General features: G+C 44.4%; 1 pseudogene across 1 annotated transcript in view; it reads left to right on the forward strand.

The window, feature by feature from the left end:
• LOC148517806 (serine protease 27-like) overlaps positions 1-13,460 on the forward strand; it is a 42,646-nt pseudogene extending 29,186 nt beyond the window's left edge. Inside the window, exons 4-5 of the transcript XR_015879253.1 lie at positions 8,827-8,996; positions 12,450-13,460. The product of XR_015879253.1 is annotated as a serine protease 27-like (transcript). The remainder of the gene's footprint in view (positions 1-8,826; positions 8,997-12,449) is intronic.
• The last annotated feature ends 10,377 nt before the right edge of the window (positions 13,461-23,837 follow it).

The raw sequence follows: 23,837 nt of genomic DNA on the forward strand, positions 1-23,837 counted from the left end.
TTGAGGCGAGTATTGATATCAAGGTCATCTATTATGGGTAATATGTTGTTAACAACCACATTAGGTAGGTCTCCAGAGGCACAATCAGGATATGCCATAATAGCCGCACAAATTGTAATACTTGTAACTTTGGCCCTCATTCAGAGCCGTATGCTCTGAGCAGAGTGCACGCTCTGAATGAGGGCCGCCCTCCATAATTATGGAGCGTCCTCCTGGACGCTCGTATAGCTGTGGGTCACCACCCACAGCCTATACGTGCGTGCAGTTTGATGGCCGCGATGGTCTTGACCATCGCGACCATCGAAACTGTGTGCAAAAGCCTACGGTTGAGTTTTTCAACCGCAAGGCCCGGAGTGATTTTGGCTCTATCAGAGCCAAAATCACTCCCACTGACATCACTAGTGATGTCAGTGGGCCGGCTTCTGATGGTAGGCGTTCCCTTGGGAACGCCCCCGTCAGGGAGGCACGCCCCCGGCACGCCCACCAAAGGGGGCGTGCTGTCAATCAACATCGACAGCATGCCCCCTTTGATCAGACACAACGAGTGAAGGAAAATCCTTCGCTCGTCGCGTCTGGCGCATGCGCACGACGGAGCTCCCGCCGTCGTGCGCATGCGCAGTGCACAACATCGACCCACTTGCGAGCGGGTCTGAATCAGGGCCTTTGTTTGTTATATCATGTGAGTTAGTAGGCTAAGAAGACCCGGTATTTTTTTCCAGGCTCCAGTCTGGACAATACTTTCCACAAAGTTGTCAGCACATTCGTATTCATTACACAATGTGTCAGATGGAACGGTCTTATATATCGCACCAGGGCCAAATGTAATTCGTAGATTTGGTGTTACCTTGGGTTCCTGGTCTGTGTTGCTCACATTACTTGTATGGGGTATAACGCTGCTGCGATGGGCAGCCAGTAAGGAACTCACTTGGAATATGTTGGTAATGATGATCCGTTTATCCTCAGTATTGATACCACGTTGTATCTTCCAGCTGGTGAGTATAGCGCAGGCCTTTGTAAATAACAGCTTAATACTGGGCTCTTGCATAGCAGGACTTTCAAAGGCCACAGCAGCATTATTTGTGTTACAGGTTTTATAAGTGGACATATCAGAGAGAACTGATTAATGGAATAATAGTGGTGCGCTCTGGGGCAATTTTAATGCGTTAATTAGTGAATTTGAGATAAATTGAAATAAGAGCGTATCTTGGTTGATGTTTAAACTGTACAATGTCCTGCTGTCGTAATTAACATAAAGTCCCTACTTTAAATGGTTTGTACTTACCACATATTATGTGTCGCTCCTGCTGGTCCTCCTTGACAAGAACACCCATCCTACAGACATCACAAAATAAACTTTTTAGGAGCCACATATTCCCTGGGACTATCCAAACACCCTTCTTCATAAGAGACAGCAGGATTTTTGTTCGTAAATATTCCCATTCAGGCAGTGGCATAAGTTCAACCCAGACGCCCGGAGGCAAGTTATAATCTGGTGCCCCCCTGTAAGACAGGGAGTTGTGGGTGAGGGGGGCACCAGACATATCACACTGACATAAGAAGCTGCTGAGGAGCAACAACACCAATGAGTAAGGACAGGCTATAGATAGACGGAGGCGGCAGCTGATGGTCTGACATGGAGCTCTGCACTGGTGTACGGTGGCTTCTCAGGTGCCGGAAAGGGGTGCCATGTATTGGGCGGCCGTGACAGTACACTCCGGGTACATAGTTACAGCCCTAAGTGGGGTGAATATATTGTGGACAATGGAGGAGGTGCCCCTTCAGTGCTGGAGCCCGGCGGCAGGTGCCTCCATTGTCTCCCATAGTTCTGCCCCTGCATTCAAGGATGAGGAACGCATACCATCTTGTCAGTTATCCAGTATTCTCAAGAACACCCAACCTACAGATTTAAAGTCAGGACATTATGTTAATTACGACAGCAGGACATTGTACAGTTTAAACATCAACCAAGATACGCTCTTATTTCAATTTATCTCAAATTCACTAATTAACACAATAAAATTGCCCCAGAGCGCACCACTATTATTCCATTAATCATTTACTTAGAGAGGACGGGATACCTCTACTAGTGGAGCAGCTATGTACAATCCTCAGATAGGACCAAGAGTGCTGTAAAATCCCTACCTTAATGTAATATCAGAGATACTGTAACAAATACACCTTCTGAGTGAAGGGCACGGTGGTATAGGACATTATAGCAGCCAGCGTAGTGAATGCAGACAGTGGAGGAGAGCACCCGCGTACCTGAATAGTAGTCACAAGCTCCGCAATGGTGATCTCCATGTAGTTCCTGGCTAGGTAGAAAAGCACTTCGCTGGCTGTTAGGCAAATGCATTCGGTGTTACCCTGCTCTGCCTCTATCATGGTTGTTGTAATAACGGGCTGATATTTTTGCATAAGCCGCTTATATCCGTCCTCATCTCTAAGGCATGGCACAGAAAAGCCAAGATCATGTGCCTGTTAGTAATGGCCAGCTGCCCCTTTGCAATGACATCATTGATCATGTTAACCCAACGAACAAGTTTTATCAATGGCATAGTGGCAGTCATCTTCTTTTTCTTGTCCGTCTCAATAATGGCTGACTTCTCCATCTCCTTTGTGAGGGCATCATTGATCATGTTAATCATACGCACAAGGTTTTCCAGTGGCATAGTAGCAATGATCTCAGGCAAACACTTCTTTATCACCGGAGAGTAGAGGAGCTTCATGCCATGGAGCATCATATTGGTGTTACCAGTGAGCTCCCTGGGGTTCAGCATGGCTTCTCCTCCCTCATCAACATCTCATCAGATCAATCATTTTCCATAAGGTGAAAATCAAAAACTGCAGATATCAGGGAGGGAGGCGTCTAAAGGGGTAAGTGTGACAGTTTTATCTTGTCCTTACCAGAAGATGCTTTTCAGTCTTTTTCAAGTCTTTATTGGATATATCAATCGGATCCTTTTTGAACGATGTTAATCAGGTCCTTAACGGAAAATGCAATAACATTTTGCAATCAATAGAGGTTTTTAGCATAATCTTGGCCAAGGTTATGGGCCTACCCACCGCTTCCAGGTAACCCCTGTAGGGTAGGTCCCTAACATACGATTCAAATCCAGAGTGCAGGACACCCCCAACTAAGCCGCCCCAGGGCACCACCATAGTAAGGAAAGTGCAGTGTGAAAGAGATAGTTAGGAGCAGCTACTGCTGCATATAAAGCATGAAAATAAAAAGTGAGGTACATATATAATAAACAAACAGTGAAGGGTTAAAATGTGTTATAAAAGAAAAATGTGTTATAATGCGGTGCCCTGAAACAGATCAACAAAGGCAATCCAGGGGGACCCACGCCCCAAAAATGAACCAAAGTTGCACTACAGTATATAAAACTATATGGGTGGTGACCCACAGCTTAGCGAGCGGTCTGGAGGCCGAAAAAAATAAATAAAATCGCCGACCTGATTCAGAGCGAGCGATTGCAAATAGCGAGCGCCTCTGAATCAGGCCCTGAGTGAAGGAGGTAGTTGAAGAACACCTTGTCATGTTGTTGATAAGTAAACTAGAGGGCTGGAAATTGGTAATATAAATGAATTATGAATGCAATAGATTTGAAGTAATGTAAGTAAAAGAACATTGTTGCACATTAACACAAGTTTGTTATTGAGTGTTATAAAAGTGGGGATCATCATCTAATGTGTGCAGAATTTGAATAATAACATATACTGTAAGCAGATAGAGGATGTGAGGCTAGGCAAGATAGCTAATATAAAAGACAGTATTTCCAAGTGGAAAGAGGTAAACTGACATGGGCACAAGTATGATATGCATTGAGATATATGTGAGAATCAGAAGGCCAGCATTATTAAAAGCAACAGTGTTGAGTTCTTGCCGTGACCAAGCAGGGAGTCCAGTTGTAACAGTCCTATTAGGATAATTAATAAACCAGGCACAGGAGGTGGAATACTCTGCAGTAAAAGTCAGTATAGAATTAGCTGGTTCCCTATTAGGATAATTAGTAAATCAGGCATATGTGGTGGAATACTCTGCAGTAAAATTCAGTATAGAATTAGCTGGTTCCTTATTAGGATAATTAGTAAATCAGGCACATGTGGTGGAATACTCTGCAGTAAAATTCAGTATAGAATTAGCTGGTTCCCTATTAGGATAATTTATAATCCAGGCACAGGAGGTGGAATACTCTGCAGTAAAATTCAGTATAGAATTAGCAGGTTCCCTATTAGGATAATTAGTAAATCAGGCATATGAGGTGGAATACTCTGCAGTAAAATTCAGTATAGAATTAGCTGGTTCCCTATTAGAATAATTTATAATCCAGGCATATGTGGTGGAATACTCTGCAGTAAAATTCAGTATAGATTAGCTGGTTACCTGTTGGAGAAGGAGAGAGATGGGGTCAATTCATTCAAGATCAACAGAAGATTTAACTAATAAGTTACTAATAACGCTACAGTGAAACACTTAAAAAACACTGCACTTTGAAAAAATGCACCCTCCAGCCAGGTCTCCAGCCTCGATATATAATTTAAACATATAGAATGCACTAATGGTGATGGATGCATTATATTTAACATTAATTATATAGAATTTATACATATAGAATGCACTAATGGTGATGGATGCATTATATTTAACATTAATTATATAGAATTTATACATTTACGGCTTTCATCAGCAGTTGCAGCAAACGTGCAACCTCACAGAGACTCAGACTTACAGAAGTCAGTATCTCGCTCGGCTCTTCCCTCAGTCACACAGTCACTGTCTCAAAAATTCCCTTATTCACCCACCCAACCTGCCTTGCCTTTGTAGTGCCTCTCAGTCCCCGCCCACTGTTCAGAGCCAGGTGCCTGGTAAAGAGAGAGGGAGCCTCGCGAGATGATGATGACATCATCTCGCGAGACCATGAGCTCCGCTGCGGCGCCAGCAACTTACTGCAAGTGAGTGACTGTCTGTAACACGCAGTGTGACTGTGGTAACGAGAGCCAAACACTCACCCCCTCCCCTGAACTGACGCCCGCAGAGGTTTAATCAAGGTGATTGAAAAAAAAATCGCAAAAAGAGTGTTGATGTGCAGCGGGCGGCCTGGGCCCGGGTAATCAGTACCCGCTCCCCCCCCCCCCTCTCAGCGCCCCTTCCTACACTGCCATTCAGTCTGGTTATCCTGGTACATCTTACTACAATATCCACTATCTCTGTATAAGCTACCGACAATGCCTGTGCCGTCTGCTCAGTTATATGACTCCTGGCTGTAACCTGTATACTGCTATTTGTTCTAAGACTTTGTTTAATCAGCATTACAAAGTGCCCTGTTTCTGTCTGCAGCACATCCCAATGGCATTTCCAAGTGTCATTGACTTCATCTCAGCAGTATACTGTACTTAGCCTTTCCTAGGTTAATTCACTGTTGACTTTTGTTTGATCCTGTGTCTCCCACCTGCTCTGTCCTTCCGGGAGGGGGCAGCCAGATCGGCAAAATCAGGGGGCGTGGCCGGCGGTTGTGGGTGGAGCGGGGGGCATGGCAACGTGATCATGTCATTTTGGCCCCACCCCCATTACACAATGCCGATAATCCCGGCATTGTGAAGCAGAGGGTGGAGCCAAAATGACGCGATTCTGTATGAATCGCGTCACAGGCCCCCCCGCTGCCGGGGATTCTCATGTAATCGAGGGGGGGCAGGAGGGGTTGGCACATTGCAGGAGGCTTGCCTGCCTTCCCGGGAGTCCTGGAGCGGCACACAATTTTTGGGAGGCTCCCGACCAAATCGGGAGGGTAGGCAAGTATGAACTAGTGTGAAATAAAAGAGATGGCTTTTAGGAAATATAAGCAGACCCAAAATAATAATGACAAAGAGGCGTATCTTGCCAGAAGGATAGAGGCTAAGAAGGTGATTAGGCAAAGGTAGGAGCTGAGGAGAAAATGGCCCAGTCAGTGGATAAAGGGAGCAAAACTTTTTTAAGTATATGAGTGAAAGGAGGAAGTCACATGGAGGAATAATAAGATTTACTGTAAGACAGAGAGTGAGTACATGATCGAGGGAGACAAAGAAATAGCAGATCATCTACATTATTTTTGTTCAGTATTCACTACAGAAAAAGAGGGGAAGGGGCCACAGTTAGGTTGCAGAGGCATTCATAAAAATGAGGTACATGATAGTACTTTTACAGAGGAGAGGGTTCTAACAGAACTCTCAAAACTGAAAGTGGATAAATCAATGGGGCCGGATGGGATACATCCAAGGATATTAAAAGAGCTTAAAGGGGTCCCTGGTAACACCATTAACATAATTATTCAACCAGTCACTAGTATCAGGAGCGATTCCAGAGGACTGGAAAAGAGCAAAAGTAATATCACTGTACAAAACTGGCAGCAAAGAAGCAGAAAGTAACTACAGACCAGTGACTACAGACCAGTGACTACAGACCAGTAACTACAGACCAGTAACTACAGACCAGTAACTACAGACCAGTAACTACGGACCAGTAACTAAAGACCAGTAACTACAGACCAGTAACTACAGACCAGTGACTACAGAACAGTGACTACAGACCAGTGACTACAGACCAGTAACTACAGACCAGTGACTACAGACCAGTAACTACGGACCAGTAACTACAGACCAGTAACTACAGACCAGTGACTACAGACCAGTAACTACAGAGCAGTAACTGCAGACCAGTGACTACAGACCAGTGACTACGGACTAGTGACTACGGACCAGTGACTACGGACCAGTAACTACGGACCAGTAACTACGGACCAGTGACTACAGACCAGTGACTACAGACCAGTAACTACAGACCAGTGACTACAGACCAGTAACTACGGACCAGTAACTAAAGACCAGTAACTACAGACCAGTGAGTCTTACATCAGTAGTGGGAAAAATAATGGAAACACTAATAAAAGAAAGAGTGGTGGAATATCTCAAATCCAACAATTTACAGGATCCCAAACAGCAGGGATTTACTCAGGGGAGATCCTGCCAAACAAATCTTATTAACTTTTTTGACTGGGTGACCAAAGTAATAGATCATGGGGGGCCGTAGATGTAGCTTATCTAGACTTTAGTAAGGCTTTTGACACGGTCCCACATCGCAGAATGATAAACAAACTGGAAAGCTTGGGATTGGATTCTATGACTGTTAAATGGATAAGATTTTGGTTGCAGGATAGGAAACAGAGAGTTGTAGTAAATGGAGTGTATTCACAGGAGGGAAAGGTAACCAGTGAAGTACCCCAGGGATCAGTACTTGGGCCAATGCTTTTTAATATCTATGTTGGTGATATTGCAAATGGTATTGAAGGGACAGTATGCCTTTTTACAGATGACACAATAGTATGCAACAGGGTAAATACACCAGGGGTAAAACAAATGACTGAGGATCTGGGTGGACTAGGGGAATGGGCAAGAACATGGCAACTACAGTTTAATGTAAAAAAAATCAAACTCATGCACTTGGGTCCCAATAACCTAAAGGCTAAACATAGTATCAAGGACGCTATAATAGAAAATACAGAGGAGGAAAGGGATTTAGGAGTCACCATTTCAGAAAACTTGAAGGCAGGCAAGCAATGCACCAAAGCAATGAGGAAGGCAAGTCAGATGCTTAGTTGCATAGGGAGAGGAATCAGTAGCTGAAAGAAAGAAGTGATGATACCACTGTATAGGTCCTTGGTACGGCCTCATCTAGAATACTGTGTTCAGTTCTGGATGCCATATCTCCAGAAGGAATAGACACAATAGAGATGGTACAAAGAAGGGCAACTAAAATGGTGCATGGCCTACAGCACAGAACTTACCTAGAAAGACTAAAAGATCTTAATATGTATAGTTTGGAAAAGAGAAGGGAAAGGGGGGACATGATAGAAACTTTCAAATACATGAAGGCTTTCAACACGGTACAGGAGGGAGATATTCTTCAAAGGAAAAGATGTACAAGAACATGAGGACATGCACTGAGACTGGAGGGAGGGAGGCTCAGAGGAAATTTGAGGAAAAATTACTTCACAAAAAGGGTAGTGGATAACACGAATAGCCTCCCATCAGAGGTGGTTGGAGCTAAAACAGTGGAACAATTTAAACACGCTTCAGATAGGCATAAGAATATCTTTAAGAGAGACGCAAGGAGCAAATAGGGTTGAAGTTGAGAAAAGGATACATGAAAAGGGGCAGACTAGATGGGCCAAGTGGTTCTTATCTGCCATCAAATTCTATGTTTCTAATAAGGAAGAAGTGGAAGACGAGGCGTGGTGCAAATGGACAGTAGGTTGTAGGAGCAGATTGGAGAAATAGGAAGGGAAACAGATGGGATGGGGATAATGGCAAACATACAAAGAGGGAGATAGAGAGACAGGTGCTCATACAAAATTGGAGACTGACACACAGTGTGAGATAAGTGGAGCCATGTGGGGAGAAGGTACTACCTACATTGAGTTCTGCATTCTGTCAGGACTTTGAGGAGGAAGCTGAAAAGGGTTGGAGGAGAATAGAGAGAAACAGGTGGAGGGGGCACCAATGCACAGGCTCACACTAAGGATTCAGGCAGTGTTCATCCCAACCTACAGTATAAAGATGCTAGCCCAAATAATTTGAATCATTGAGACCAAACCATACACTTGTTGTGCCCCTGCAAGTGTGCTTAGGGGGTAGGTGATATATTGGTTATCTGAATAAAGAGATTTAAATTCCAATGTATGTTATATACTTGTCAACGTGCTGTTAGCCTTCACTCTGACTTGGATGAATATAGAAAGGTTAATCAGTGGGGCCTTCTTTGATGCTTCTAGTGATCTTTGTCACCATCAGGAATGCAGCCAAAAAACAATGCCCTACAGAAGGTGATGACCCCACTGATTGACTATGAAACATGTGACCAGATGTATCACGTTCAGTCCCCTCAGTGGGGCAGCTCAGCCATTGTCCAGAAGGATAAGATATGTTCCGGTTACAGAGATGGTCAGAAGGATTCCTGCCAGGTGGGTGTCATGCTTCTTGTAAAGTACAAATCAATGATGCATCTGACCGAATAATGGCTTATATAGATGTACGTTGTGTTGGTTTGTGGATGGTGGACATTACATCCCTGCCATCCATTTGTTATACAGGTAGTGCCTCTACTGTCATTTTCAGCATAATGCAGTGAGTAGGAACACTCTTCTGCAGCCGTCCAGAATCCTGCAGTGATTTACACACAGACCACTTTACATGGTGTCAGAAGTGGGGCTGTGATGGTACAAGATCCTGTGGATTTCAATGCTGCCATCATGGACGTATGACTCAAGATGGAATGGCACGTATACTACTGTGCAGGACTCTTATGGTGCGTACACACTGGGCGATAAAGTGGACGACTGAACAATAACGATATCATTATCGTTCAGTCATCCACTTTATTGTCCATATTTAACCCCAAAACGATGAACAATAACGATGACGCGCATTCCCGCGGGTCGTTCGTCATCATCGTTCATCGGGCTGACATGCAGGCCAATCTGACGATCTCGTCAGGTTGCTGCATGTTGGGGAATGGGGGAGAGAGCCCGGCGCTGAACGATATCGTTAATGATATCGTTCAGCCTCTGTGCTCAATGTCATGAACGACATTGAGCACAGCCTGCCGGGGACACACTACACAATATTGCTCAGGGAGCATATCGTGTAGCGTGGACGCACCATTAGACAAGTCAAAAAAGGTACAGGCATTTACCCTGCTCAACCTAGATGGTGCTGAGCCTGTTGCTAAAGCAGACACATGTGTCTATATGGACGGAGATTATCTAGAAGATCCAGAGACGCTAATAAAAAACATTTGATGAGATATTCTTACCAGTGAAAAATATTATAATGGACAGGCATGCTTTTACTACTACTTTGCAGAGCCTCTCTGAGACCATCCAGTTATAGGCTGCCAGCTGTGCAGAGCCCCTCTGAGACCATCCAGTTATAGGCTGCCAGCTGTGCAGAGCCCCTCTGAGAGCACCTAGTCATAGACTACCAGCTGTACAGAGCCCCTCTGAGAGCACCAGTCATAGGCTGCCAGCTGTGCAGAGCCCCTCTGAGAGCATCCAGTCATAGGCTGCCAGCTGTGCAGAGCCCCTCTGAGAGCACCAGTCATAGACTGCCAGCTGTGCAGAGCCCCTCTGAGAGCATCCAGTCATAGGCTGCCAGCTGTGCAGAGCCTCTCTGAGACCATCCAGTCATATGCTGGTAGCTGTGCAGAGCCCCTCTGAGAGCATCCTGTCATAGGCTGCCAGCTGTGCAGAGCCTCTCTGATATCATCCAGTCATAGGCTGCCAGCTGTGCAGAGCCCCTCTGATAGCACCCAGTCATTTGCAGCCAGCTGTGCAGAGCCTCTCTGAGACCATCCAGTCATATGCTGCCAGCTGTGCAGAGCCCCTCCGAGAGCATCCAGTCATAGGCTGCCAGCTGTGCAGAGCCCCTCTGAGACCATTCTGTCATAGGCTGCCAGCTGTGCAGAGCCCCTTTGAGACAATCTAGTCATAGGCTGCCAGCTGTGCAGAGCCCCTTTGAGACAATCTAGTCATAGGCTGCCAGCTGTGCAGAGCCTCTCTGAGACCATCCAGTCTTATGCGTCCAGGATGAAATTATTAGCATAGAAAAGTGATTATGGTGCATTAGCCATTGAGCTCATCAGGGACAGGTGTATGTGTAGGATTTACAATGATGTTACTCATGCACGTTTATTACGTAAGAGAGAATTAACACTGGACACTGCTATACACAAATGTATGGTGCATGAGCTGTCCAAATTAAGTGCAATCAACTCAGGTGTTGCTGATGGTGACCTGGATGTCATGGAGCTTGATGTACTCTCCTCCAGGAACATGGAGGATCTCCATGACTCCACACTCAGGGATGACCTGTTCCAATGGTTGTCTTGTGTTATCCTGCATGGCTGGCCTTCTTCCTGCAGGGAATTGTCTTGTGACCTCAAGGAATTGACCTCTCAGATGGAATCCTCATGCACGGTCAATGTTTTGTGATACCTTATGCCCTTAAAGGCTTCTTTGCTCAGCAGGCCCTACAGGTGCACCCTGGGTGTGAGGTCACCATATGACAAGCTAAGGATGCCCTGTTTTGACCCTCTATAGCTGCTGACATTGAGCGAGTTATCTCTGCCTGTGCTCCCCACAATGCTTTTTCGGTCCATCATGCAAAAGGAACTGTTCACTCTCCATGAGATTCCTGACATCCATTGGTTCATTATTGCTATAGATCTCTTTGAATGGAAGGGGAAATACCTCCTTGTGTTAAAGGAGTTATATTCTGATTGGTTTGTGATAGATTATTTTCCCAAACTGACAAGTGCCAAAGTCATCAGCAAAATGAAAAGACACTTTTCTGCACAAGATATACCACGCAAGCTACTTACTGACAATGCCATGAGGTTCGTTAGTGAGTTCCAGACTTTCAGCAGAAGATGGAACATCTCATATATCATCATAGCTACCCTCACTAACCACAGTCCAACAGACTAGCCGAGAGGGCAGTACGTTATGTGAAGTATTTGTTAGATAAATGTTATATAAATGGTTCTGATGTGTGTAATACAAAAACTCAGAGATGTGCTTCCCTGTCCTGCTTCCCACTCCTGTCCTGGTGCACTCACACCATATTTGCCACCACCAAGTTTAAACTTAAACCAAAAATTAAGAACAATGTGCAAGATGCTTTGCAGTACCCCAGGTTGTGGTTCAAAGCCAATCATGACTAAACATCCCATTGCTTAAGATCATTGTCCCCTGGACAGACCATCTGTATCTAGAACCCTGTTGGGTTCGTCAGAGTGTTGGGATCCTCCAATAAGCCCAACAGCAATGTGATGCAATCTGACAGTGCCCTAATTAAGCGCAACAGGTGCCACCTCCTAGGTGTGTGTTAGCCAACACCTTCACCTCACCCCATACTGACTGAAGGTATAAGCACAACCATCATCCTAGACAATGAGTCCCCTGAAGAAGTACCTATTGAGGTGCAGGACAGTCCCAAGCTCTTGACCAATAGTGAACCCCTTCAGACAGCAGCCATACCACTAATTCACTTCTTTGTCACCAGGTCTGAGAGAATTTCCAGGCTTAATTCAAAATTCCAGGCCTATGTTACTTAATCTGCCATTTTTCAATTTGTGTTTTATCTTTGTTGCGTACTGTCCTCGCATCCAACACCTGTCACATTGTCTTACACCCAGACGCATGTTTGTTATTTCTTTATGTTTGAAAAGAGAGATGTAGATGTATATTGTGTTGCTTTAATGTAGAGAGCAGGAAGTTGCATCACTGCTCCCCACTTGTTAATCAGGAATGTGCTAGATAGATAGATAGATAGATAGATAGATAGATAGATAGATAGATAGATAGATAGATAGATAGATAGATAGATAATGATGAATAACACTGTGCTGTTTTTAGGGAGACTCCGGTGGACCCCTGGTGTGTAAAGTGCAAGGTGTCTGGTACCAGGCTGGGATTGTAAGTTGGGGAGATGGCTGTGCTGCTCCATACCGCCCTGGGGTGTACACCCTGATAACAGCCTATGAGAAATGGATTAGCAAGTTTGCGGAGATTGCATTCCTCGATGTGACAAATATTCCTCAACCGATTCAGAGATGCGGGGGAGACCTCAGCAATGACATCAGTACTACAGTCCCACCGAAGAATAGAGGGAGTACCGGCATTTCATGTTATCAATGGACTCTGGTCTTAGCTGCTTTTCTTCTGAGTATTTTATAATTGACAACTCTCGTCTCAACCAGTGTGTAGGCCGATAGGCCCGGAACAGTATTAATAAGGATATATGTTGCCTTGTGTTGATCTTGCTTGCAAAACATCCTGTTGTATTCAGGCATTGGTGGCTCAAATGTCACTGCAGTGTTCTTAGATTCACCTCTAAAGCTAACTGACTGATTTCCTTAATCTAGTTACACTAGAGACCACAAGCTATCTTTGTCATTTTAAGAGTGAGAAGATGAGGATGACACAGAGCCTTGGTTTCTCGATGACCAAAGAGCCAACAGACCTCAATTCACCAAATGTGATTGTCGATGACCAATACATGGCATAGGTAGAGAAAGATGAATCAACTCAACTAATTCTGGAATTCAGATGAATTTCATAAATTCAACCCATGCAGAATAATTTGAGAGTCCTTCCTGATTCATCCACAATTCAGCAAACAAGAAACGTTCATTGGATAATCGGCTAACCCTGTTTTACCATAATGTATTTCATATTGGGGCTGGTCTTGTGCCGCTACCAAGTATATCAAGTAGATCTCAGTGCCAGCCCTGCCTTCACTCTACCAACACTGTTTCAAGTGCCCTACATAAATAAACAATTCCTCCTGATACTAAGCCCCAGTGACAACCAGCCCCAATAGTTTCAGTGCAATGAAGGGGACACCTGCTTATATCAAAATCAACAAAAAACGCACACAACTTTATTATGGAATAAAAGGTTCTCCATATCCTTCATTCTCCAATTTTTTTTATTGTTTGGTCCATTGTTGTCCATATGAGGACTGTCTTATTACAAGCGGTGATTGAACCTACAAATATGCTTTACTTATGGACAGGTCCTACTGCTTCTAGGGCTTTGAATATTGATCTATTATTACTTTAAACAGTCGCAGCCCCTTAAATTCAGATTCAGAGATGAGGTCGGTCTGGTAATTCTGTTGTTTGTTTGTGGTTCTGAGCTAAATACTGTATTCAGATAATGGCAGAGAACAGAATTCTGTTCCTCTCCAAACAACTCTAATTATACAGTAAAATGATAATACATTGATTTAATTAAATATAAAAACAATAGTAATAAAATATGATTTTTTTTTTTTTAAAGTAATAATGAAATCAGTAAATGGTATGAATTTAAATGGGTTAGGTGGGAATAGGACAAACTATTAATAAAAAAAACTGTGAGTCTTTACAGCTAACAAATAGTTGTTGGAGAGCAGGTCAATGAATATAAGGGTATAATAATAAATAGTACAATTAAGTAATGTCAGTGATGAGGTCAAATGAAAATTAAATTAAATAAAATGTAAAAATGCATTTAAAAAATAAATGAAAATTAAAAAGTAATCCCATTATGTAGATAATGTATAAAAGCAGTGCAAGGGTTAAAATTAAATATAACTAGTAATATAAAGCAAAAAAAAAAAAAATTCTAAAAAAAAATAATAATGTATGAGAATTGGATAGAATAATGAAAAAGCAAAAATATGAAATCAAATAATGAACTCACTAGACAAAAATATGGTGCAAACTATTGCAGTGGCTATGTAAGTGCTGGCTAAACACGTTTCGCTGCCATTTACAGTGCCGGACTAAGGTTGTGGGCATCCCAGGGCAACTATATTGTGGGGCCCTTACCAATCAAATAAAAAAAATGATATACTGGTGAAGTTATTGAAAAGTATAATGTGTAAATACACCCAGAACCAATAATGAGTTGCACACATTGTACATCTGTACCACTTCTGACGTTTGTCATCTCCACAAACATGGATCTCATAATTTGGTGATGGGTCCAGTGAGAAAACCCTTCCATCAAAGGCACCCAAGAAACAAAAGCCAAGGCCCTTCACTGTGTAGTATAATAAAATGTTAATTTATTAAAAACAGCTCAAACACTCATATAAAAATGGGATTTTTATAAGCATATCACTGACCACCAGCTGCAATAGATGTTAATTTCAGGTCTTCAATTCTCCTCACTGGGGTGCTGGCTCCCAGTAGATGTGCCTGTCAATATGGTCGTACAGCTAGCTATTGCCAACCAATGCATTTCATTACAAACAACTTCTTTAGGGGTGTGGTAGAATTAAATCTTGTCCCGTGTTGGCATCCTCCATGTGTTGAATTGTTCAGTCAAAAGGGGCATAGGGGTACACACCTCTTGGAGTCTGACAAGTTATCCCTGAAGAGAGATTTAGACGGAAAGAGTATGATCTAAAGACCATCCAGTTGATCATTATTTCAAAAACTTTTTTATGTAGGGTATGCCTAATATATACTTTGTTTAAGTCATTAAAATAGTTTTAAGACTTACTACTCTATAAGTGCCCACTTGGTGTATGTACTGTCTGTATTTTTTCCCAGGTCCCGTGTAGAAAGGACCTGTCCATATGGAGCAGCTTCTGTTTACAAAATACTTTTTAGTGTGAATTAATCCTTGAACTAGAGACGCCCGTGTTTTGATTTTGGTTTTAGTTCTAATTCTAATTCATCATCATGTTTTGGCAAAATCACCCTCAAATGTTTTGGTTCAGATTCAGTTTTGGTTCGGTTTAGGATCCCTTAAAAATAAATGAAAATCGATACAAAAATCGATAAAATAGCTATTTTGGACCTATTTATAATTTATATCCAATCCAAAAACCCGAATTCGGTTTCTAAATCTGAGTTTCAAACTGACTGCAGAACTGAACTGGGAGTTCGGAAGTGTTCGTGTTTCAGGAAACCGAAGCGCACATATCTATCTTGAATACTAGTATTCATAGCACAGGATAAGGGTACAGTTTTGTGTTTTATATATATGCCCAATTCTACTGTTCTGTGTACACAAAAGTCTCACCTGTACTAAACACATCCATGGTACATTCAATGTACTAGTTCACTACTCTTACAAAAGTTGTTACAGTAGTTTTGCCCTTGTAATCACAGACTCCTATTATGTCCTATTAAGCCAATTTTTCCGGGACATATCCAAATTTTCTGCAGCGCAAATGCAATGTCAGATTACGCAATGTGAGTGTGGTTTGGGTTATTAGGAGCACACTTTCTGTGGTTTGGATGCGTGGCTGCATGTGGGCTCGTGGCCCCGTTTCAACTTAACTTTTTGTATCCCTCATTGGTTCTTGTTTAATGCTTATTTATGTTTCATATACAGTAATATTATCTGCCAACAGAAATTTCTATTACACAAACATACACTGGGATTGTAACAATGTCAGCGGCTCCACCCGCCATCTATTGTTTTATACATTTAATTAGATTATGACTATATCCATATATTTTATTCCCATTGTGTTGAGGACAATGAGGTGTAATTATGGAATTTCCAATAAAGGATTTATAATAACGACACGAGATCTCTCTACCTGTGACGCTCTGGATATTTTACTAGGGGACACGTGATGAAAAACAGTATATCTGACGGAGAGCAACATATTACTTACATTGTACCCTTCCCCACTGCAGAAGGCAGGCAGCCATTTTGTGAGTTTAAAAAAGATATTCATGAGAAGTCAAAGACATGAGCCCATAAATGGCTGCCTGCTTTGCATGTAGGTTATTATTAATCCATTCTAAAAATGTCCCCCTCCCCCACAGCCTCCTTATTTAGAACCTCTTTGTTCTTGATGGTCATGTTCTTGGTGTAACCTCTTAAGCAAAACTTCCTTCAGGTACCACAGGTTCCAGAAGTAAGAGTGTCTAACTATATATTTACTAAGTGTGTGTATGTTGATGTGTGGCAGAATAGGATAGTAGTTTGGTCTGAATGAGTAGGACAGTAGTGCGGTGTGGATGAGTAGGACAGTAGTACGGTGTGGATGAGTAGGACAGTAGTGCGGTGTGGATGAGTAGGATAGTAGTGTGGTGTGGATGAGTAGGACAGTAGTGAGGTGTCTATGAACAGGACAGTAGTGTTGTGTGGATGAGTAGGACAGTAGTGTATATGAGTAGGACAGTAGTGTGGTGTGGATTAGTAGGATAGTAGTGTGGTGTGGATGAGTATGACAGTAGTGTGGTGTGGATGAGTATGACAGTAGTGTGCTGTGGATTAGTAGGATGGAAGTGCGGTGTGGATGAGTAGGAAAGTAGTGTGGTGTGGATGAGTAGGACAGTAGTGTGGTGTGGATGAGTAGGACATTAGTGTGGTGTGGATGAGTAGGACGGTAGTGTGGTGTGGATGAGTAGGACCATAGTGCGGTGTGGATTAGTTGGACAGTAGTGTGGTGTGGATGAGTATGACAGTAGTGCGGTGTGGATGAGGACAGTAGTGTGGTGTGGATGAGTAGGACAGTAGTGCAGTGTGGATGAGTAGGACGGTAGTGTGGTGTGGATGAGTAGGACCATAGTGCGGTGTGGATGAGTAGGACAGTAGTGTGGATGAGTAGGACCATAGTGCGGTGTGGATTAGCAGGACAGTAGTGTGGTGTGGATGAGTATGACAGTAGTGCTGTGTGGATGAGGACAGTAGTGTGGTGTGGATGAGTAGGACAGTAGTGTGGTGTGGATGAGTAGGACGGTAGTGTGGTGTGGATAAGTAGGAGAGTAGAGTGGTGTAGATGAGTAGGATAGTAGTGTGGTGTGGATGAGGACAGTAGTGTGGTGTGGATGAGGACAGTAGTGGGGTGTGGATGAGTAGGACAGTAGTGTGGTGTGGATGAGTATGACAGTAGTGTGGTGTGGATGAGTAGGATGGTAGTGCGGTGTGGATGAGTAGGACAGTACTATGGTGTGGATGAGGACAGTAGTGTGGTGTGAATGAGTAGGACGGTAGTGTGGATGAGTAGGACAGTAGTGGGGTGTGGATGAGTATGACAGTAGTGTGGTGTGGATGAGTAAGACGGTAGTGTGGTGTGGATGAGTAGGAGAGTAGAGTGGTGTGGATGAGTAGGACAGTAGTGTGGTGTGGATGAGTTAGACGGTAGTGTGGTGTGGATGAGTAGGAGAGTAGAGTGGTGTGGATGAGTAGGACAGTAGTGTGGTGTGGATGAGTAGGACAGTAGTGGGGTGTGGATGAGTAGGACGGTAGTGTGGTGTGGATGAGTAGGATGGTAGTGTGGTGTGGATTAGGAGGACAGTAGTGTGGTGTGGATGAGTATGACAGTAGTGGGGTGTAGATGAGTATGACAGTAGTGTGGTGTGGATGAGTAGGACGGTAGTGCGGTGTGGATGAGTAGGACGGTAGTGGGGTGTGGATGAGTAAGACTGTAGTGTGGAGTGGATTAGGAGGACAGTAGTGTGGTGTGGATGAGTATGACAGTAGTGGGGTGTAGATGAGTCTGACAGTAGTGTGGTGTGGATGAGTAGGACGGTAGTGCGGTGTGGATGAGTAGGAGAGTAGAGTGGTGTGGATGAGTATGACAGTAGTGTGGTGTGGATGAGTAGGACAGTAGTGGGGTGTGGATGAGTAGGACGGTAGTGTGGTGTGGATGAGTAGGACGGTAGTGTGGTGTGGATTAGGAGGACAGTAGTGTGGTGTGGATGAGTATGACAGTAGTGGGGTGTAGATGAGTATGACAGTAGTGTGGTGTGGATGAGTAGGACGGTAGTGCGGTGTGGATGAGTAGGACGGTAGTGGGGTGTGGATGAGTAAGACTGTAGTGTGGAGTGGATTAGGAGGACAGTAGTGTGGTGTGGATGAGTATGACAGTAGTGGGGTGTAGATGAGTCTGACAGTAGTGTGGTGTGGATGAGTAGGACGGTAGTGCGGTGTGGATGAGTAGGACGGTAGTGCGGTGTGGATGAGTAGGACGGTAGTGTGGTGTGGATGAGTAAGACTGTAGTGTGGTGTGGATTAGGAGGACAGTAGTGTGGTGTGGATGAGTACGACAGTAGTGGGGTGTGGATGAGTATGACAGTAGTGTGGTGTGGATGAGTATGATGGTAGTGTGGTGTGGATGAGTAGGACAGTAGTGGGGTGTGGATGAGTAGGTCGGTAGTGTGGTGTGGATGAGTAGGACAGTAGTGGGGTGTGGATGAGTAGGACAGTAGTGTGGTGTGGATGAGGACAGTAGTGTGGTGTGGATGAGTAGGACGGTAGTGCGGTGTAGATGAGTAGGACGGTAGTTGGTGGGGATGAGTAGGACGGTAGTGGGGTGTGGATGAGTAGGACGGTAGTGTGGTGTGGATGAGTAGGATGGTAGTGCAGTGTGGATGAGTAGGACGGTAGTGCGGTGTGGATGAGTAGGACAGTATTGCGGTGTGGATGAGTAGGACGGTAGTGTGGTGTGGATGAGTACGACGTTAGTGTGGTGTGGATGGGTAGGACGGTAGTGTGGTGTGGATGAGTAGGACGGTAGTGTGGTGTGGATGGGTAGTATGGTAGTGTGGTGTGGATGGGTAGGACGGTAGTGTGGTGTGGATGAGTAGGACCGTAGTGCAGTGTGGATGAGTAGGAGAGTAGAGTGGTGTAGATGTGTAGAACAGTAGTGTGGTGTGGATGAGTAGGATGGTAGTGCGGCGTGGATGAGTTTGACAGTAGTGGGGTGTGGATGAGTAGGACGGTAGTGTGGTGTGGATGAGTAGGACCGTAGTGCAGTGCGGATGAGTAGGAGAGTAGTGTGGTGTGGATGAGTAGGAGAGTAGAGTGGTGTGGATGAGTAGGAGTGTAGAGTTGTGTGGCTGAGTAGGAGAGTAGAGTGGTGTAGATGAGTAGGACAGTAGTGTGGTGTGGATGAATAGGAGAGTAGAGTGGTGTAGATGAGTAGGACAGTAGTGTGGTGTGGATGAGTAGGAGAGTAGAGTGGTGTGGATGAGTTGGAGTGTAGAGTTGTGTGGATGAGTAGGAGAGTAGTGTGGTGTGGATGAGTAGGACAGTAGTGGGGTGTGGATGAGTAGGACGGTAGTGTGGTGTGGATGAGTAGGACGGTAGTGTGGTGTGGATTAGGAGGACAGTAGTGTGGTGTGGATGAGTATGACAGTAGTGGGGTGTAGATGAGTATGACAGTAGTGTGGTGTGGAGGAGTAGGACGGTAGTGCGGTGTGGATGAGTAGGACGGTAGTGCGGTGTGGATGAGTAGGACGGTAGTGTGGTGTGGATGAGTAAGACTGTAGTGTGGTGTGGATTTGGAGGACAGTAGTGTGGTGTGGATGAGTACGACAGTAGTGGGGTGTGGATGAGTATGACAGTAGTGTGGTGTGGATGAGTATGATGGTAGTGTGGTGTGGATGAGTAGGACAGTAGTGGGGTGTGGATGAGTAGGTCGGTAGTGTGGTGTGGATGAGTAGGACAGTAGTGGGGTGTGGATGAGTATGACAGTAGTGTGGTGTGGATGAGGACAGTAGTGTGGTGTGGATGAGTAGGACGGTAGTGCGGTGTAGATGAGTAGGACGGTAGTTGGTGGGGATGAGTAGGACGGTAGTGGGGTGTGGATGAGTAGGACGGTAGTGTGGTGTGGATGAGTAGGATGGTAGTGCAGTGTGGATGAGTAGGACGGTAGTGCGGTGTGGATGAGTAGGACAGTATTGCGGTGTGGATGAGTAGGATGGTAGTGTGGTGTGGATGAGTACGACGTTAGTGTGGTGTGGATGGGTAGGACGGTAGTGTGGTGTGGATGAGTAGGACGGTAGTGTGGTGTGGATGGGTAGTATGGTAGTGTGGTGTGGATGGGTAGGACGGTAGTGTGGTGTGGATGAGTAGGACCGTAGTGCAGTGTGGATGAGTAGGAGAGAAGAGTGGTGTAGATGTGTAGAACAGTAGTGTGGTGTGGATGAGTAGGATGGTAGTGCGGCATGGATGAGTATGACAGTAGTGGGGTGTGGATGAGTAGGACGGTAGTGTGGTGTGGATGAGTAGGACCGTAGTGCAGTGCGGATGAGTAGGAGAGTAGTGTGGTGTGGATGAGTAGGAGAGTAGATTGGTGTGGATGAGTAGGAGTGTAGAGTTGTGTGGCTGAGTAGGAGAGTAGAGTGGTGTAGATGAGTAGGACAGTAGTGTGGTGTGGATGAATAGGAGAGTAGAGTGGTGTAGATGAGTAGGACAGTAGTGTGGTGTGGATGAGTAGGAGAGTAGAGTGGTGTGGATGAGTAGGAGTGTAGAGTTGTGTGGATGAGTAGGAGAGTAGTGTGGTGTGGACAGAATAGGACAGTAGTGTGGTGTGGATGGAATAGGATATTAATCTGGCATGGCTGGTGTAGGACAATAGTGGGGCATGGCTTGAGTAGGACAGATGTGGAGCATGGCTAGAGTAGGACACTGGTGTGGTGTGCCATTATTGGTGTAGGACAATAGTGTGGTGTGGTGTGACTGAAGTAGAACATGGCATGTGTGTCAAGGCGGTTATAAAACAATGAGCTCCGTGTTGCATAAATGCTACATAAGAAAGTCCTCACAGAATCCCGACAGCCAAATTCTTATAGAGAAAGGTGGATTTCTCTAGAAGAATTCTGCAGAACAGTTATGAAAGTATTTGTCATATCTAGATATAATGGATGCCTCTTGATGAGATATATCATGGATCGCGTTCCCAGGAAGGAAATGGAGCTCAATGCGAAGTCAGGTGCTGTGTTGTCCAAAAATCTCTGAAAGAGGTGAGCTATACATTCTGGAAGACAGTCTCCTTCGTCTACTTTACATCTTTCCTTGTCCAACTCTCTGTGGGGACTATAGGGCACACAGGCCTGGAGACTAGACTGTTGTTAGGACTATTAGGAAAAAAGTACACAGTGGTTTTTTTTTTTGGTTAGTTGGTATATTATTTTCTGATGTACATTGCATCCTCCTGTCCTCCACCCAGACCATTAGTGCAACATAACAGTATTATTATTATTATTATTATTATTATTATTTTTATTATTATTATTATTATTATTAATATTATTATTATACTGCTACTATATGTGCCAATAGTGACATAATCCATCACTGTCAGATGTCCCAAATTTCCAGGTATTGTCACAGATTTTAGAGATTTGCCCCCGAAGATGTCACTATATTTCAGTATGGTTAATATCCCTATTTTGCTGCATGTATGACGTGATTCTTGCAACTCACTATCTGTGCTTTTGAATTTAATGTTTAAGTAATTATGATGCCAAAAGCATGATAGAATGAGATTCAGTGACAGTGAAATGATGGTAACGTAAAGTTATAGTGCTCTAGGTCGTCCAGAGCATCACAAGATCTTCTTAAATGCACAATACAGAGGGAATGTTCTAAACTCACACAACAGGGGACTCACTGCACAAGTACAATATATAGTGACGGACTCACGATGTAAAATGCGTCATGTACTTGTCTATCCTCGCTGGGTATATAAATTATTGTCGTTAACAGTCATTTTAGTTGAAGGTGCTGTAGGTGCGGGTGGCAAGATGGAGGAGAAGGGGGTACAACATTCCTGGGCCAAAACTTGTCCTGGGGCACGGGTGATCAAGCATGCACATCCATGCCATCCAAGATGGAGTGACCTTTCCCCCTTCAATGGGCGGCCCCTTCGACTTGACCACACTCACCAAGTTCCAGGACCCGATAAATCTCCTCCTGGCTATACATGGGGGTGGCCTAAACCTCCTCTGGCTCTAGGCACTTCCTTTAAATGTGACCCTCCCACACCAGCAGCACCCTAGGCCTAAGTCAGAGATGGACGTTTCACTTTGCAAATCAACCTTTACTGTGAGCAACAACGGTAAAAATAAAATCTTTACATTAGTGTCTACACAGATCATGATGTTGGAATCATTTATTTATACTTCATGATTGTTGTCTAATAGCTACAAGGGAAAGCTGTAACTTTTATCCACATCGGTGGTCTTCCAGAGTCTGGCCTCTGTGCAGAGACCTGCCATGCAACTCCCAGACAAGTATTACATCTATGTGCAGAGACCTGCCATGCAACTGCCAGACAAGTATTACACCTATGTGCAGAGACCTGCCATGCGAATAACGGACAAATATTACACCTATGTGCAGAGACCTGCCGTGCAACTGCCGGACAAGTATTACACCTATGTGCAGAGACCAGCCATGCGACTGCCGGACAACAATTACACCTATGTGCAGAGACCTGCCATGAGACTGTCGGACAACAATTACACCTATGTGCAGAGACCTGCAATGCGAACGCCGGAAAGGTATTACACCTATGTGCAGAGACCTGCCGTGCAACTGCCGGACAAGTATTACACCTATGTGTAGAGACCTGCCATGCAACTGCCGGACAAGTATTACACCTATGTGTAGAGACCTGCCATGCGACTGCCGGACAAATATTACACCTATGTGCAGAGACCTGCCGTGCAACTGCCGGACAAGTATTACACCTATGTGTAGAGACCTGCCGTGCAACTGCCGGACAAGTATTACACCTATGTGTAGAGACCTGCCATGCGACTGCCGGACAAGTATTACACCTATGTGCAGAGACCTGCCATGCGACTGCCGGACAACAATTACACCTATGTGCAGAGACCTGCCATGCGAACGCCGGAAAGGTATTACACCTGTGTGCAGAGACCTGCCGTGCAACTGCCGGACAAGTATTACACCTATGTGTAGAGACCTGCCGTGCAACTGCCGGACAAGTATTACACCTATGTGCAGAGACCTGCCATGCGACTGCCGGACAAGTATTACACCTATGTGCACAGACCTGCCATGCGACTGCCGGACAAGTATTACACCTATGTGCAGAGACCTGCCATGCGACTGCCGGACAACAATTACACCTATGTGCAGAGACCTGCAATGCGAACGCCGGAAAGGTATTACCCCTGTGTGGGAAGCTGTATGTTTTGTTATGTGTTATGTGGTTTTTGTGCCCTTTTCCTGAAAGATGCATCAGAGAATTTGGTTCCCTCCCTGGCTCCCATGTGATGATACAATTAGTGTTAGTCACTGACCCATGAAACCATGTTCATTCATATATATCCAATGTTTAATATGTATTGTTCCCTGATCCTGCTATTAAAAATATTTGCACAATAGAGTAATTAACCTTCTCTGTAATTTTCATTTAATTAACTTTACTTGAGAAACATTCACTGATACTATGATATTTTAAATATTGCACGAGTTAATTAAGTGAGTATGAAGTACATACATTATTATTTATTTACTAAAAACTAT

The sequence above is a fragment of the Taudactylus pleione genome, unplaced genomic scaffold, assembly GCF_031769625.1.
Source record: "Taudactylus pleione unplaced genomic scaffold, aTauple2 ptg000209l, whole genome shotgun sequence".
NCBI classification, from domain to species: domain Eukaryota; kingdom Metazoa; phylum Chordata; class Amphibia; order Anura; family Myobatrachidae; genus Taudactylus; species Taudactylus pleione.